The 18,992-nt window shown below is 40.2% G+C and overlaps 1 long non-coding RNA gene across 2 annotated transcripts in view; it reads left to right on the top strand.

The window, feature by feature from the left end:
* The first annotated feature begins 1,115 nt into the window (after nt 1–1,115).
* LOC121033148 (uncharacterized) overlaps nt 1,116–18,992 on the top strand; it is a 45,062-nt gene continuing 27,185 nt past the window's right edge. The window contains exons 1-2 of one of the 2 annotated variants that reach the window (XR_005791725.1): nt 1,116–1,609; nt 2,307–2,374. This is a non-coding gene — a long non-coding RNA (uncharacterized LOC121033148). Of the gene's footprint in view, nt 1,610–2,306; nt 2,440–18,992 lie in introns of both variants that reach the window. The other variant, XR_005791726.1, reaches the window with a different exon arrangement.

Below are 18,992 nucleotides of genomic sequence, written 5' to 3'. Positions count from 1 at the left end.
GCGAGTTCCGGAATGGATTGCAAGGCAGTTTCAAAATCTAACACGTTGCGGACAGACACTTGTCATGCTCACATGCTCTTTAAAAGTCTCAGCCTGGGGACTGCCCGGGCGCGCGCCCGCCTGGCTGCAAATCGGCCTGAAACCCCCACCCTCCGACCCCGGCAGTGCCGCCTTTAAGGGAAGGGGGCGACCACACTGGGGCTGCTCATATGTTTCGGCAAACAGTCTACTTTTAGGACTTAAACCCTGTCAGGGGACCCTTTCTCCCCTCGGGTAATTTCAAACAGAAACTAGCCATTGAGCAAACACATGTTCCTGTTAGTTTATTTTGGTTGAGAGTTAGGACTCCAACAGGAGTTCCTTGATGAGATTACCCTTTTAAAAGACCAGATGCTGTTTGGCTGATTTCAAGAAACGCCTGCCCCCTCCCCGCCCTCTCCACTGGGTCTAGTTTTCGCGTGTGTGTCCCGTTGTTTTGAAGTAAACGAACTGTCCGCATGCCTCTCTAAGACTTTCCCCATCACTTAAAAAAAAAACAAAACACCCAAACCGTAAATAAACCTAGTAGAGACGTCAGCGCCTGAGTCTGCCTCCAGTTTCGGCTCTGTGCTGTTTTTGTTTTGTAACCTCGATGGAGAAGCCGGCAGGAAAAGCTCCGTGGAAATAAGGTTAAACCCGAGAAGGGCTGAGGCGGCCAAACGATGACTAACTAGACTTTGGAGCCTCTGTTTCAGGATCACACTGAAAATTAAAGCCAGCCTCCCACCCACTCGCCCTCCCAAAAAAAAGACACCCCCGCCTCGAGAGTGAATTAAGGCCAGAGTTTACAAAGCTTGGGTGGTTTTACCAATTACAGGACTTAAAAATGAATAAACAAGGAAAAAAGCGTCATTCTAAGAAGGCAGCAACCTTATGACTTTTTTTTTTTTTTTCTTCTGTGGTTTGCCGACTGCTCGGCACCTATGAGAACACACATCTAAAACGGCAGAGGGGGGGAAACATGGTCCTAGGGGAAACCACCAGCCTGGAAGCTAGTCTGCAACTTGCTGGAGCGCAGTTCCTTCCCTGGGCCTGGCTGGAGATGAATCAGCTGCTGCGCCCGAGTGCGGGACAGATGTGGGGCGGGGAGCGAGCGGGAGGCCGCCCGTTAGAGGGCCGCGGCGTCCTAGCATTTGAAGGATTGTTTGTTGCTGGGATTGGTGGCTCGGATCCGTTGGTGAACTGGAGAGGAGGGAGGAGAGACGCAGGGAGGAGGAGTCGGGGGCCGGCCGACGCTGCGACTCCGCGGTCTGAGTGGCAGGAGCCTCGTCTGGAAGCGGGCGGTTACTGGGGAGACGCTTTGTTTGCTAACTTCGAAAGCTGCTTCGGCTGCCTCGGCGGCTTTCGAAGCCACTCAACAAAACACGCCTTCGGGTCGGCTTAACCCTCCCCCTGCCCGCTTACAGAAGCCCGGCACAAAAATGTTTCCGTCTGCGTGCTTATCCTTGGCCACGCGGTGGCTCTCATTAGGTACACAAAGGTATCTTTTTCCTCGTCGAAGTGAACTTGGCTAATTACTGCGATTCTCAGGCAACCGGGATGGAAACCGAGAGTTGAAGCGACTTTATAGGTAGAAAGCAGACTTTACAGGGGGAGGGGGAGGGGCGGGGAGAATTAAAAGCCTCTTTCAAATTGCGAAGAGGAAAAAAAAGCCGAACTTTAAAGTCTCTTGCTGGAGGTCCGGCTTGATCCGGCCAATGCTCACCTTTTGCTCGAACGAATCCTGTCAAAACTGTTATTAGATCTGGAGAGATGCTCCCAAGAGGAACACGGGCACCATTCCGTGTGAGGGCTCTCCAGTGGATTCTCCGACCTCCATCCCCACCCCCAACCCCACCCCCATGGCCTGTCTCAAACTTGTTTGGGGCTTTGGATTGTTGTTGCATTCTGGGAAGAAAGTGCCTGGAGTCTGCATAACACAGAGAAGAAAAACAGCCCAAAAAAGTGGGCTCGGAAAAACCAGCAATTGCTTAGGATATTTTTTGTTTATTTGCTTTTCTCAAGGTGGAAAAACAAGTTTCAATTCTGGCTCTGTCAGTCCCTTTATGTCCCAGGCAGGGCCTCTCCATAAAACTGTTCCAATGACTTTTGAGTTTCTTTTCAGTGCTAAAAGAAATGATATGGATTCGCTTTTGCTGCCTATTATTTGCTGAATTCATATTCATGTTAAATTGGAAAATTATGTGAGTAAAAGTGAGAAAGTGCTTTCGTGCTGGAGAAGACTGCGGATAAACATTTTTCACCATTATTTATTTTTTTCCCTCCAGGCACACATAGTTCCATTTGGTGTCATCTTTTGAAGCTGCCTCAAGGCCAAGAAAAGACACAGAGTTGTGTAAGTTAAGTTACTCTTCACAGCCTGCAAACCCTTCAAAGGCAAAAACTCAGAAACTTAGAAAGGTAAATAAGCCAGGAAAGTGTGTCAATGTGTGCAGTTAATTTTTATATCCATACGAGGTCTATCAAGCTATCAGAGAAGTATTTACTTCATTCATCTACTGAACAGCCATTGATGGAGCCCAGTTTCCCTCCAGCAAGAATGGCGTCTCACAGTTGCTGGACCCCTTTTGCTTCTGGTCTCTGGGGAGCAGATACTTTTATGAAGTATGCACACTGCAGGGCTCCAAACACCACGCTATAATCATCTTTTCACATCTCAGGTCAGAGGGTCTTGGGCTGCTTAGGGAGAAGTTGGCCATTGTCTTTTCAAGGGCCTGGGTTACAACCATCTTGTGGTGATTTTATCTATCAGGATTTCTCTCCTCGCCTCAGTTACATGAATAATGTAAAACTGTGCTACTACTTTTGTTTGTAATCACTTTTCTCCTGGGCACTTCCTTTCTCAGTCTTTTCCTCTCTCTAGTCCAGTCCTCATTGCTCACTACCTACAGGGGGTTTGGAATCAAGGGGGCAGAGCAAAAAGATTATTTGTGGAGCACAGCTTTCCCCCCCTTTATTCTCAACAGCATGGATCTGTATTGTGCTTTCCAGTTTATGAAACACTATTTTTTTTAAGTTTATTTTTTTGAGAGAGAGAGAGAGCGAGCTGGGGAGGGACAGAGAGAGAGAGAGGGAGAGAGAGAATCTCAAGCAGACTCTGCACTGTCGGCACAGAGCCTGATGTGGGGCTCGAACCCATGAACTGCTAGATCATGACCTGAACCGAAACCAGGAATGGGACACTCAACCGGCTGAGCCACCCAGGCACCCCAGAACACTTATTTAAATTATCTCGTTTAATACATGAACTCTAAGTGGGTTATTTTTTACCCCTTAAAGTCAAGTAACAATATAACAGAACTGAAAGGTATAAAACCAAGTGTTGGACATAGATTATTTGGCTTTAAATCAGGTGATCTCTGTCATTCTTTGGAGGGGTGAAAAGCAGAGACTGACTAACCACAGATTACACACCAGGGCCTCCTGAATGGGGGTGGGGAGGGGGTAGTGGTGGTGATGGGGGTGGCTCTAAAATCCCCCTCTTCTCTGAAATCTATCTGTAGTTTTGCAAGCGGCTGTCTTCCAGCCTGCCTGCTTTTTGTACTTTTCTTCCCCTTTCCCCATTTTTAAATTAAAAAAAAAAAAGTTATTTTCAAAAATTCAGTAAGAAAGCCATACAAAGTGAAACATGAAAGCTCTCTTACTTGTCCCCTTCACTTCCCCTAGGCACACATGTGTGGTACACACACTGTTACTTTTTGTTTTCAAGTCCCCTCCGCTGTGGCTGGGCCCACTCCACTCTGCCATAAGTCTCGCTGTTTTTCACCAGTCAAAATTTGGCTTAAATGTCACCTCAGAGAAGTCTTCTGTGACCGCTTGACCTGAATTTAGGTTTCCCCCCACCCCCACCATCTAGTTCAGGGTTTCTCAACCACAGCCCTATTAATATTTGGGGTTGGATAATTCTTTGTTGTGGGGGCTGTCCTGTGCATTGTTAAGCAGCATCCCTGGCTGCTAACCAACACTTGCCTGTAACACCCTCCGCACCAAGTTGTGACAAATAAAAACATCTCTAGACATTGCCAGATGTCCTCCAGAGGGGATGGAAATGGTGTGGAGGAAGGGAGGAGGCAGGGATTGCCGCCGGTTGAGAACCACAGATCTATGCTCAGCTGTTTCTTTGTTTCTTGCATAGCCACAATTTTTAATTATTTTGCTTATTTGACTATTAACTTGTTTATTTTCCTCTGATTCCCCTACTAAACTGTATGCTCATTATTAAATCTTCATGCACTGAGCACAATGCCTCACGCATCATAGGTACCCAATAAATATTTATTAAACAAAATAATGCATGAAAATGAGGCTCTAAGGGGGTGCACCTGGCTGGCTCAGTCAGTAGAGCATGTGACTCCTGATCTCAGGGTAGTGAGTTCAAGGAAGGAAGGAAGGAAAAAGAAAAAAATTGAGACTGTAAGAATCATTAATAAAAAGAATACAATCATTTATTATATATAGCATGCCAGGGAGTATGCAAACACTTCACCTATTTAGTCTTATTTATTACTGAAAACAATCTTAAGACGTATTCCTTGTTATTACACCATCTGACAGAGGAAGTTGTTGGAGTCTGGGGAAATGACATAATCTGTCCTGTCATTCTGACCCCCGGTCAATGATCCAAACAATAATGATATTCTGCAATGTTTTTTTCATTTATGTAACAATTTGTTTAGTGATGAGTATTTAAATAATTTCTAATTTGTGACTAGTCAAATTATATTTGAAATATAAAAGCTATAAAAAGGTAGTCCAATTATATTTGAAATATTTAGCAATTGCGAGAACATGTGCATCATCCAATTTGAAGGAACTCCGCCTGATTGTAAACTCCTGTGTCTCAGCAGAATGTCCGCTTGTGTACAGATCTTTTGGGGCTTGCGTCCCTTTGTAGGAGTCCCTGGGAGGTGGTATGGCTGGGTCAAAGGTATGTGCATTCAAAATTTTCATAGATATTGCCAAATTAGCCCTCCAAATCATCTTCCCTATTTAAAATCCCACCAAAGGGATGTGAGAAAACTTTTCTCTATGCCCTCACTAACACTGCATATTATTAATCAATTTCATATTTGTCAATCACCTAGGCAAATAAATGGCACCTAATTTTTATAAGGTTTACATTTCTTTGAGAAAGTGAGCACATTTTTGTGTATTTATTGGCCATTTTTATGTCTTCTTTTTCCCTACTTATGACTTGTGTCAAATATTCTATTGTATTGGTTATTTTTATGTTCTTTTTTCTTCTTTTTTAAGAAGCAGTCTGTTTTGGGGTTAGCTTTAAAGCTCATCTAAAAAGAGCGAGTTAATGTTGAGGGAACAAGGTTAGGTGAAACAATAATGAAGGGAGGCAGCATGTCTGTTTTTAAAAAATATATATGTTGTTTGGAATAAGTACCATATTTATGCAGTAAGAATAGGAGTTCAGGAATATCATATCTGTTTTTAACATATTCCCTTTCTCCCCTTTCCGTCAAAAGGGTTAATCTATTCATGTGTTTCCATTTTATCACCATTACCTCTTCCCAACACTGTGGAGGACCCATTTATAATAGCAATAAAATGATGAAATATCTAGGAATAAATTTAACAAGAAATATGTGCAAGTTTTATGAAGGAAACTTTAAAACCCTACTGAGGGACATAAAGGAAGCCTTCAGTAAAATAAAAGATATAATTTATTCTTTCTAGCAAGATTCAATAGTGAAGGTATAAAGATGTTTATTTTCCCCAAATCAATCTTTAAATTTAAAGCAATTTCCATTAAAATACCAAGAGGATTTTTAAAAACTGCCACAGTTCATCAAAATAAAATAGCTCATGGGGCGCCTGGGTGCCTCAGTCGGTTAAGGATTCGACTTCGGCTCAGGTCATGATCTCACAGTTCGTGAGTTCGAGCCCGCGTCGGGCTCTGTGCTGACAGCTCAGAGCCTGGAGACTGCCTCGGATTCTGTGTCTCCCTCTGTCTCTGTCCCTGCCCCACTCATGCTCTGTCTCTCTCTGTCTCTCAAAAAATGACTAAATGTTAAAAAAAAATTTTAATAAAAAAAAAACGAAATTAAACAGCTCACAATAGCCAGGGAAATGCTGAAAGAGAAAAGCAGAGATGGAAGCCCCTCCAAATAAAGTATTTTATTTATGTATGTATGTATGTATGTATGTATGTATGTATTTTTAAAGTTTATTTATTTTGAGAGAAACAGAGACAGCACAAGCTGGGGAGGGTCAGAGAGAGAGGGAGAGAAAGAGAATCCCAAGCAGGTTCTGCACCATGAGTGCAGAGCCGGACATGGGGCTCGAACTCACAAACGGTGAGATCTTGACCTCAGCCGAAAACCAGGAGTCGGACGCTTAACCCACTGAGCCACCCAGTGCCCCTAAAGTATGTATAGAAGTTCATAATAATTAAAATGTAAAAGTTTTGTACTGAGAATAAAAAAAAAAGAAAATAAAGAATCATGAGACAGATTAGAACATATACGGAGATTTAGATTTCGGCAAAGGGGTCTTTTCAGATCAGGGATAAATTGAATGAGGGCAATTGACTACCGTCAGTTAAAAATAAAGCTGAATCAAAAAAATAAAAATAAAAAAAAAATAAAGTTGAATCTTCCATCTCACCTTCTTTAACAAAAATAAAATTCACCGGAATCAAAGATTAAAATGTTACAGTAATTAAAAAGGCACCTACACATGTTCTAGAACAGTGGTTCTCCAGGCATAGTGTGGGTGGCAATTTTTCCTCCCAGGGGACATTTGACAGTGTCTGGAAACATTTTTGGTGAGCACAACCAGAGAGCAGGGGATGCTACTGGCATCCAGTGGAAAGAGGCCAGGGATGCTGCTAGGCACCCTCCCCGCCTAGGACAGACCACAGCAAAAACTCCCCTGCCCACAGTGCCCAGGTTGACACAACCTGTTCTAGAAGAAGACATACATATGATCTCGGAGTGAGAGAGGCCTTTTTAGTCAGGCTGTAAAATCAAGAAACAATAAAAGATATAAACATAAATAAACTTAAGTTTCAGGAAAAATTCCATACATTTTCCAAAAACAAAGGAAATGGGAAACAATGCTTGCAGCTCATGTCAAGCATATGACCAATTTACCTAATTTATGAAGAACTCATACAAACTGTAGGAAAGAAGAAAGAACCCTGCTTTTCTTTTCTTTTTTTATTTTTTTAACGTTTATTTATTTGAGAGAGACAGTGCAAACAGGGGAGGGGCAGAGAGAGAGGGAGACACAGAAATCAAAAGCAGGCTCTGCGCTCCGGGCTCCAGGCTCCAAGCTATCAGTACAGAGCCTGAGGCGGGGCTTGAACCCACGAACCGTGAGATCATGACCCGAGCCAAAGTCAGACGTTTAACTGAGTGAGCCACCCAGGTGCCCCAAGAACCCTGTTTTTAAAAAGTTGGGCAAAGTCTGTAGATAGGCAGTTCATCAGAAAAAGGTATTCCAAAAAAAAAGAAGAAAATTTTATGTGGAAGTCATTACAACGATGAAATAAATTAGATTGAGTTGATATGGAAAGATTAATAAAATATATTGATAAAGGTTTTGTTTTGTTTTTTTTAGCAATACAAAACAATTCCTTTTGTATAGAGTATTTCATGCCTATATATTTTGGAATGAAACTCAAATATTAAGAAAGTATTCACAACGGCTACTTTTGGAGGAAGAAAGGGAAGGGAATATTATGCATCATAAGGGGGCTATTACTTTTTTTCATCTTGTGCTTTTTTTGTACAAGCCTGAGAAGAGAGAGAGAGGTAAGATTGAGTTAGAGAGGCAAGCATCCAATCATTGACTGGTGCAGAAGGCCTACATCATTTTATTTTACCTTCACTTACTCCTTCTTCATCACTCTTCCTTTCTTTATGTATGTCTGCATTTCTCACCTGTACTTTCCTTTTCTCTTAAGAACTTCTTTTAACATTTCTTGCAAGACAGGTCTACCATCATCATTTTTAATGACTAAATAATAGTCCATTGTAACTGTAGAAATCATTTATGTACCAATCCTCCTATATTGGACATTTAGGTTTTGTTCTGGTTTGAGGTAGAGGGGATTTTTGAAGATCCTGTATAGAAATAAGCAGGGATCTAAAATAGGAGACTGAAGTTGTATTTGGGGCCTTTAAGTCTGGCTCTTTGGTCCAGGAGCCATGGGTGGTTAATCATTAGCAAGTGTGAATAACCCCCAGTGACACCCTGGGAGCTCATTATTCATTGCCTTTTACAGGACATAATAACAAAGGCTGTCAAACCATTTACATTGTTGAACTGGATGACCAAATCTGCAAAATTAGAAAGATTAATCCTGATGCAGGTAATTTTTACAGAAAATTTGGCCAAGCATTACAGCATGTAATGTAAATGTAAAAACAGGGCAAGATGCTTTTCCACAAACCAAATTAATACCTGCTATCGGTGTACGAATAGAGTCAGCATATCCCCTGAAAGGCATGGAACGTTTAAGTAAAGGCTTTCTCTTCGACTGGCATATTTGTAAAAGGGAACAATCTGTTATCTCCTGAAGTGTTTCAGCAGGCCTCCACAGGATGTCATGAAAAAGCGAAAACAGTTCTTCCATATTACCTTAAAAGGCAGGAAAACATATTCATGTCCACGCTACTTAGATATACTTTATTTTTTAAACTTAGATATATTTTATTTTTCCAACCCGTTTTGGAAGCTGTCCTCAGCAACACATTTACAGAGTAGATTAGCAGGGCTCCTCTTCCAGGGTGAAAGAAATGTATAAATCATTCCCTATTTGGGGGCGCCTGGGTGGCTCAGTCGGTTGAGCTTCTAACTTAGGCTTAAGTCATGATCTTGTGGGTCAGAGTTTGAGCCCCGTGTCGGGCTCTGTGCTGACAGCTCAGAGCCTGGAGCCTGATTTGGATTGTGTCTGTCTGTCTGTCTCTCTCTCTCTGCCCCTCCCCCACTCATGCTTTCTCTCTCTCTCTCTCAAAAATAAACATTAAAAAAAAAATCAGTCCCTATTTTTCTCTTCCCTTCTGCTTGTGCTTGGCAACAGTGCACACATGTGTCTACTAGTCCTGAATAAAAATTTTTAAAAGACCTGAAAAATAGCCAGGTGACCTCAGAAACAAAGACTTTGTCATGCCTAGAATGTCGTTGTTTTGCTTTTTTTACTTTCTATTATGGAAAATTGAAATATGTCTCATATGGAGATCCCAGTGTAAAGAATCCCCACATACCCATCACCTAGATGCAACAATTATCAACCCAAGGCCACACTCTTGCTTCATCTGTGTCCTCACATACTCCCTTCTCTCCTGCATTATTTTGAAGCAAATACCAGACATCATATCATCTCTGGATAAGCTCTTACAGTTAATGTTCTGGCTGGCAAGTCCTTACTCCCTAGTTTAAATGGTTTGTTTACTAATGGGACTAAGAAGTCCCAGAATGATGCCCTATTGTATTTTCCTTTCTAGCTATTTCTGTTCCTATGGTTAAACGTTCTCTTCTTGCCAGGGAGAATACGTTTTATCCATAGATAGTATTTTAAGGCTTTTAGCTCTACTAGCCTCTTTTAGACCAATAACTGAGGTAAATTTTCTTTTTTGGACAGTCCTACCCTCAAATACTTATTTCCGTTTCTCCTATTTGAACAGTCAGACTGTGTGTCCTGACTTTTTTTGGTTCAGGCAACATGTCCTCTAGAAATACTGTTTTACTGACTGACCCTAAAGAAATGAATTACTTTAAAAAATTAATGTCTACAAATGATTTTAGGGCCAATTATTTCCTCTTTGGGTACTGTGTGTGTGTGTGTGTGTGTGTGTGTGTGTGTGTGTGTGAGAGAGACACGAATAGGGAGATGGGGGAGTAAAGTCTAGAAAGCTTTGATACATCTAGTGTGGAGGTGTTTTCAGCCAGGACAGCCAGATGGTAACATGAAAACACACATGGGCCTTATTCCACAATGTAGAAACATAACATTCTGACCATTAGATTTGAAAACAGTAGTATTTCAGATAGCTGAGCTGTTTTTACTTTCTTCCTCCCTCTCTTCCTTCTCTTTCTATCTCTCTTTGTCTCCGTCTGTCTGCCTGTGTCTCTCTCTCTCTATTCTTGGACACATTATCCCTCATTGGAAACCAGCAATCTGTGATTTGTTCTAAATATTTTGTACTTTGCAAGAATCCCATGTAGTTTTAAAAATTAAACAAAGCAACCATTTCAAAAAATGTTCCAGATTTCATGAATTAGGTTCACTTTATTTTCATCTAATAAAGTCCTATGTTCATCTACCAGCTTCTTTATGGGAAAGAGTATAAAAAAATCCTACACAAACTTCTGCTTCATCAGTCACTGGTTGCTTCTTATTTGTCTGATTGCAAAGTGCATTTTTCAAATGGATTAATTATTCTGTAACCAGTGCGCTTTGCCTTCTGTTGACATTTTGCGGAGCCTCCAAGAATTCTTGAGACACCCCCCACCCCCAACCCCCAGTCTGAGATACAAGCCCTTCTGTGTAGCTTTGGAAATCCAATTCACAAAATAAAGCCCCCATTTTTTCATACTAATGATATTGTTTAGGAAAATTTCCTTTCTGACAGAACTTAAACGTACATTTGTTTTTCCCATTTCTCCCTCTTGCACCTCCCAAAATACGTATCTTATTTTGTAAATTGTAACTTGCATGAAAAATGCAAAAAAAAAAAAAAAAAACCACAAAAAAACCAAAAACCAACAAAACTCACCCTCTAATCCAGGAAAAAAAATCACGCGAATTTAATTCGTTAGACTTCAAGTTGGGTAAAGAAGATTTCACGAAGTTATTGTCAAGGAATCTTTATCTGGTAACATGTGGTCTAAGCTAGGAAAAAAACTTACAATCCTGGCAGGGGAAGTTGACGTTCATTCCTCATGTATTAGCCCATGAGTTGTAGGATAGAAGCCTCCCCCCACCACCCCACCTCCAATCACCCAGAGCAGTCATCCCAGCTACATATTGCTCTTGAGAAACAAAGCCTAGAAGGATTGGGGGACATTCAGGAGTTTGTACTCTTTCTTCCACATTAATAAAATTGAAGATTTATTTTCTTTTACCTCGGGGCCTCTAGAGCTACACTCTAACCATCCACTCCAGACATTATCCCAATGGCATAGAAACAAATCAAAAATAAAATTGGGTACTTTTAGGATTCAGCTTCATTTGTTATATCAAGTCTGTTTGTCACCCTAAATGTAAATAATGCCTATAGCCACGCTGTGAGATTATGCCGCCCTCTCTCTTGCAGTTTACTGCAGTGAGCTTGGACTTACTTTTATCATCATAAAAACCAGTAGGTGTTATTTTTTAAGTTAAAGACCTCGGTATCAGGTTCTAGGTACAATGAGAGGTTCTGCATGGAAACTGAAATAGTGGTATTCGTCACTTGGCAAACATTGGCAAAAAATGGCAAATATTCTTGATTGCTCACTATGTGTAAAGTGTTAAGCTGGTTGATATGAAAGCTAAGCAAGTGAAGAACAATAGATAATGTGCTTGGGAGTTTATGTGCTTGGGAGATAATGTGCTAGACTGAGGTGGGGGTACGGGGCCTCATTCTGTAGGAAATGAAGACCTTTTGGCAACACTTCTGGAAGACGAAGTTCACAGTTGTCTCCAGAATGATTCAGAGGCAAAGAGTCTGGTTATTAGGCTTTTAAAAAATTGAAGGCCTGACATTACACTGTGGCTGTGAAAGGGGAAATGATTTTTTCACTTGGCACTTGAAGTTTCTAAAAAATAAGACAAGATTTATTGTGCCTTGATATTTGATGCTGTACAGTGTTAACTATAAACACTTAAAGCATAGAAGACACTTTACCATTGTTTATACTATAAAAAAATAATGAGTAACCTAGATGAGAACACGAGCCTACTTCAGGCCAGGCTGGTGCCAGAATTCAGACTGCCTAAGTCGGCTATTTTACTTTGCTTTAATTTTCCTGTTCACACTGCAGAGGTCAAAGGGTGCAACAGGGAAAGGCTTGCAAGATGCTTGATTTCTCAGGGTCACCATCCTTGGGATGGCGGTAAGCAGGCTGTTGGCTCATTACTGTAGTGACTGAGATTACTTCCTGAGCCAGCTCGTAACTATTATTTAAATAGGCTGTTTCTTACTGTGATTGGCAAGATGTTACGAGATCCCTGGTCCGGAAGGAGGCTGTTCCTTAAATGTTTTGTTGAATGAACCTGCAGTCTATAATCAGTTCTGGGGAAGGAGCGCTGGTGTTGTGGGGTTAAAATATAAATCTGGGGCTGTCAACCCTCATTCCCTTTTTTTGTATGTGTGGTAAAATGCACATAATGTAAAAATGACCATTTTAAGCATTTTTAAGTGTACAATTCAGCGGCATTAAGTACATTCACAGTGTTGCAACCAGCACAGAACATTTTCCTTGATACTAAGCTGAAAGGCCATACCTACTGAACACTAACCCCCATTTGCCCCCTCCCCAGCCCCTAGCAACCTCTATTCCACTTTCTATCTGTATGACTTTACTACTTTACTACTTATATGAGGGTATAAGTCAATCATATAGTATTTGTGCTTTTGAGTCTGGCTTAGTCCACTTAGTATAATGTCTTTAAGGTCCACCCATGTTAGAACATGTGTCTGAATTTCATTATTTTCTCATTTACTTTTGTTTTGTGATTTTTTATTTTAATATACTTTCAGCCTTATCAAAAAAAAAAAAAAAGTAGTAAGAATAGTACAAAGCAGGGGTGCCTGGGTGGCTCAGTTGGTTAAGCATCTGACTTCAACTCAGGTCATGATCTCGTGGTTTTTGAGTTCGAGCCCTGCTTCGGGCTCTGTGCTGACAGCTCAGAGGCTGGAGCCTGCTTTGGATTCTGTGTCTCCCTCTCTTTCTGCCTCTTCCCTGCTCTCTCTCTCTCTCTCTCTCTCAAAAATAAATAAACATTAATTTTTTTTTTAATTTTTAAAAAAGAATAGTACAAAACACTCTCATATACTCTTCACCACTCAGATTCTTTAGATTTGGTTCATTGTTCACACATACACAATCATTTCCCACATATATATCCATTTTCCTTGAATGAGTTGAGAATAGGTTGCAGATATGTTACCCCTTGAGCACAAAATACTTCGGTGTGTATTTCCTAAGAACAAGGACTTCCTCTTACAGAATACAGTTATAACATTAGGAAACTAACATTGATATAATGCTATTACCTAAAATATGGACCAAATTCATATTTTGCTAGTTGTCAAAAAATGTTTTTCATAAGAAAGCAAAAATTTCTAGACTTAAGACCCAATCTAGAATCACACATGTTATATAGTCAGTATATCTCTTCAGTCTCCATTCATCTGGAACAGACTGTCTTTGTCATTCATGACCTTGGCATTTTTGAAGAGTAAAAGCCTCTTATTTTCCAGTAGCACACTCACTTTGGCATTTTCTCATGTTTCCTCATAATTAAATTGAGGCTGGGCATTTTAAAAAATTTATTTAAATCCAAGTTAGTTAACATATAGTGTACTAATGATCTCAGTAATAGAATCTACTGACTCATCACTTACATATAACACCCAGTGCTCATCCCAACAAGTGCCCTCCTTAACGCCCCTCACCCATTTAGCCCATCCCCCCACCCAACACCCCTCAGTTTGTTCTCTGTATTTAAGAGTCTCTTACGGTTTGTCTGCCTCTCTCTTTTTATCTTATTTGTCCTTCTCTTCCCTTATGTTCATCTGTTGTATTTCTTAAATTCCATGCGAGTGAAATCATGTATCTGTCTTTCTCTGACTGACTTATTTCACTTAGCCTAATACACTCTAGTTCCATCCATGTTGTTACAAATGGCAAGATTTCATTCTCTTTGATTGCAGAGTTATATTCCATTGTATATATTTACCACATCTTCTTTATCCATTTGTCAGTCAATGGACATTTAGACTCTCTCCATACTTTGGTTATTGTGGATAGTTGAGCCTGGGCATTTTTGACAGATGTATCACAAAAAGTGACATTATGTCCTGCTCAGTACATCATATTAGGTGGCACTTGATTTCAATGCTGGCTTGTAATGTTAGCTTTAATTATTTGGTTAAGGTGGTGTCTAATCCATTATGATTCTAGCTTGAATCAAATATTACTGTCATATTTATCAATTCTCACACCATAATTTCTTTTACATTTATTTGTTGGCATTCTACTATTGTTGGCATTCTACTAAGAGCTTTTCCTTTCCCCATTTTTTTGCTTGCTTGTTTATTTGTATCAATATAGATTTGTGGAGTCCTTCTATTCAGTGGGTTATAACTGATCATTGTTACTTATCTTGATGATCAGACTGTCTCCTATTTGGCCAGTGGGAGCTCCTCAAACTGACTCCCTTATCCTTTTGACTTGACACTGTCTTTTTTTTAGGACTTTCTTGTTTTCTGGTATGGGACCCATATTGATTTTCAGTGACCTGGCCCTGGAATCAATCATTTCTCCGAGAAATGCTAGTTATTTTCAGTAGAGAAAGTATTTAGAAACCAAGACCGGGGCTCTAAGTGTGCTTAGAACTACTGGAGTGTCATTACTTTTAAGACCTATGAGAGGAGGCAGAGATAGAATGCACACAGAGACGTGAATGCACACATCCACACTCACACACACACCCATACATATACACACCCATATCCACATACAGAAAACCATGAATTCATATTGATACCTTCAATTTCAATCCAACACCACAGGACTCATTTCAGTCCTCCTGGTATTCACAGTTTTATGCTCTTCTCCGACAGGGAGAAAACTGTGTCCCCTTGCTCTCAAGGCAATTAGCACATGTTCAATTCTGGAATACATCGGCCACACCTCTGTGAAGAACAAACCTACTATTATTTCTTTTTTAAGTTCATTCATCCATTTTGGGGGAGAGAGAGAGAGCACAAGCAGGGCAGGGACAGAGAGAGGGAGAGAGAGAATCCCAAGCAGGCGCTGTCAGCACAGAGCCCAACATAGGGCTCTATCTCACAAACTGAGATTATGACCTGAGCCAAAATGAAGAGTCCGACGCCATCCAGGCACCCCCAAACCTAATATTATAATTCAATTTTATTTATTTGTTTGTTTGTTTATCTATTTTAGTCTGAGGGTATAAGGTCAAAATACTGCATTCAAAAGTTTACTTGAGTTAGTTCTCTATTCAACCCTCTTTAACATGACTGTTATTCTTTTGAAATACATTTAGGTTTATTTTTGAAATTCATATTCTATTTTATGGTTGCCCCACATTCTTTTGACTTTATCATCATTTTTTTTTTGTATATAAAACATTAACATGGTTCCAAAATCAATACTAAGTGAAAATTTTACCTAGAGAAGGGTCAATCCTGCAGGTTCCTCCTACCATGTAGGTAACCCCACTAGGTTAACCCAGATTATTGGTTTCTAGTCTTTCCTGTGTTTCTTTTTGCAAAAAAATAATTCGATATATGTATATTTCTTTATTATACAATAGACAGTACACTACAGATCAGCAATTTTCAAACTTTTTAGTCTCAGGGTCTCTTCACGCTATTAAAAATTATTGAAGAAACAAAGAGCTTTTGTTTATGTGGGTGATATCCATTATATTTACTGCATTAGAAGTTAAAATTGAGAAACTGTAAAAACATTTACTAGTTCAACTAAAATTAACACTAATAAGCTCCTAAAATGAAATATATCATATTTTTTGTGAAAAATGATGCCACTTTCTCAAATAAAAAAATAGAAGATGGCATTGTTTTATATTTTTTTGCAAACCTCTTTAATGTCTGGCTTAATAGAATACAGCTGGATTCTCTGCTTCTTTAAGTGATCTCTTGCAGTATATTGTTTAGGTAGAAGCATATAAAGAAAACCTAGCCTCAAACAGATCTGTTGTTGGAAAAGGGAAGAGTATTTTTAACAGTGTTTTCAGATATTGTTCATGTCCTCTGATACTACTCTAAACACAATAGTGATGAATGAAAAACAGTTATAAATATGGCATATATTAATTCAACTATATCAATAATCACTTTAGGGGTGCCTGGGTGGCTCAGTCGGTTAGGTGTCTGACTCATTCAGGTCATGATCTCATGGTTCGTGGGATCGAGCCCCACATCCCCACATCAGGCTCTGTGCTGACAGCATGGAGCCTGTTTGGGATTCTCTCTCCCTCTCTCTCTCTCTGCCCTTCCCCTGCTCACACAAGCTCTCTCTCAAAATAAATAAATAAACATCAAAAAAAAAAAAAAAAGAATATGTTCTGGAAATCACTCACTATCAGTTTATAGGTATCAACCTTACTATTTTTTTTTTTTTAACAGTTCCAGAGCACTCCATTGTATAGGTGTACCATACTTCCATTATTTTCTTATGTTTGGACATTTAGGGTGTAATTACAAAGAATTTTGCAGTGAACAATCTCATGCATATTTGTTTTCATGTTACTGAAGATGTATGCTGAAGACAGCTTCTTGGATGTGCAATTGCTGTGTCAAAAATAAATACGTGTCTGTTTTGTTGGATATTGCCAAATTCCAGTTCACAGTGCAAATACCAATTTGCATTTCTACCAGCAATGAATAGGAGTTCCTGTTTCTTCCCAACCTCACAACAAACTATAATGCAGAAGACAGACACATAAATTAATGATATATTAAACCCATAGGCTATCTCTGAAGCTGACACCAACCTTTTCTAAGAAATTTCTTTTCAAATACCAGCCTATGGGATGATTGGATTAAGTAGACCCTAGTCAAAGCTGGGCCAGATTCCCTATTCTGGAAACTCTGGAATTAGAACAGAGGTCCCATTCTGTCTCTGTTAGGAAATGATGTAAAGTTGGGGCCAACTCAATCACATTGGGTCATATACCAACCAAAGCAGAGAAAACTGGTCTGTAGAAGCAGAGATGAGAATAACCTCATTTCCTGATATCTTCTCTAATTCCCATTTTAGATCCTGCAAGGGCTGGTTGAACTTGGATTCCAAGTAGATTATAGTAGAGATTGGATTATAGTAGAAACTTGCTACACATTATTATTCCCTGATATTGTTGCTGATTGGCTACTTATAATAAAAAGAATCACAATTAAGGAAAAGAGTTACAATGCAATGAGATATGATAGTTGATCAGAAGCTTGCATTAATTAGGTTATAAGCTTTATTTGCTCTAAGACCCAAATAAACATGAAAGAAATGCATTCCTCTCTTTATCAGTTTGAACATAAGAGCTCTGAGGTGCTGAGGGTCACACCCCTTCTATTTTGTTATTCCACCGTGGCTGCTCTCTTGTAACCTACAATGCCTACTTCAGCTCTTGCTACTTTTCAGCCACTGGCAAGAGAGGAAGGAATAAGGGAGCCATGCCTATTTCTTTTAATAGCTTAAAAATATATGGTATATATGAATTCTTGTCACATCCCATTAACTAGACGCAAGTTACATGTTCAAACCCAGCTATGCTAAGGAGGTTGAGAAATATAGCCTTTGACGGAATGACCATATGCTAATCTAAAATTTGATAATTCTATTGCTAGAGGGAGAGGGGAAAATGCATACAGTCTCAGCCACAACCCACCCACGATAACCCAATTACACACACTCAGCCTTCTTCCTACATATAAAACACACTTGTCCCCTGTTCAAGTGAAACAACCCAAATTTCCATCTGGCCACTGCATTCAGTTCAAAATCTAGGATCTCTGTGACATGCATTCCCCCATCAGGACTCTCTGGGACGGTTTCATGTGAGCATCTTCTGAAAAACAGATTATGTGTCCTCCCCACCTCCACTCACCAAAAAGAGTGATGAATTAGGAATGGGATCATAAGAATCTTCTTTTGGAAAAACAAAGAAAGGGAAGGAAACAGCAATCATTGAACGGCAATGGTGTAATGCTTGCTAAGGCGAAAGGCTCCCTGCACTGGCAATTAAGTGTGTTTCTCCATTAGACTCAAGCTCTGCCAGACAATCTCCTTCTTTATTGCCCACTGTGGCCTTCAGCTTTGCCTTTGAAAGGTTCTTCCATCAATCATGCTTCATAGCCACATCTGAAGTGGTTATTGAAGGGTAATGCTCTTGTGTAGGTTCAGTTGTGGGAGCCCTGGGGATTGCTTTAGGGGTCGAAGAATTACTAGTTCTTGAGGGCCAGTCTTGTGGATTCTTTTTTTTTTTTTTTTTTAACGTTTATTTATTTTTGAGACAGAGAGAGACACAGCATGAACGGGGGAGGGGCAGAGAGAGAGGGAGACACAGAATCGGAAGCAAGCTCCAGGCTCTGAGCCATCAGCCCAGAGCCCAACGCACGGCTCGAACTCACGGACCGCAAGATCGTGACCTGAGCTGAAGTCGGGCGCTTAACCGACTGAGCCACCCAGGCGCCCCCAGTCTTGTGGATTCTTAATACATTTCTGGTATATTTCCTTCCATTCAACTCCATGGTCAAGCAACCCCGAAGAGTCTCCTCTTTTACACACATGGCTCACACCCGCACTCAAAATATGATGGATAACCTGATGCTATGTGAAGCAACTGGCTTAGGTTGGGAAGCAACCAAACTTTATTAATCTGGCTGGCTCCTGTTGACTGGTAAAGAGCACATGAGAAAGGTTTCACCAAACCTCCCTCCTTAGAAATGTATTCCATTTCACTCTACTTTCAAACCTACCTCTTGCCTGGACTCATCCCTCTCGTAGGACTTAGCAAAAGACAGAGAAAGCAGTCAACATACATAAACATTCTGACCTTCCTCAAACACTTCTCGAGCTGTGAGCCTGACTGGCATGAGCACTGCCTTCCAAGATATTGCAGGACATAATTTGTCTGAAATTAATATAGCTACTGCTGCTTTCTTTTGGGAGGATTTATGGTATATCTTTCTCCATCTCTTCACTTTTAATCTGTCTTTATATTTAATCTTATAGACAACATA

Source organism: Herpailurus yagouaroundi, unplaced genomic scaffold (assembly GCF_014898765.1).
Source record: "Herpailurus yagouaroundi ecotype Mexico unplaced genomic scaffold, PumYag 142, whole genome shotgun sequence".
Classification (NCBI taxonomy): Eukaryota; Metazoa; Chordata; class Mammalia; order Carnivora; family Felidae; genus Herpailurus; species Herpailurus yagouaroundi.
Note: the sequence above shows the minus strand (reverse complement) of the source record. Positions and strands in the feature narration are given on the sequence as shown.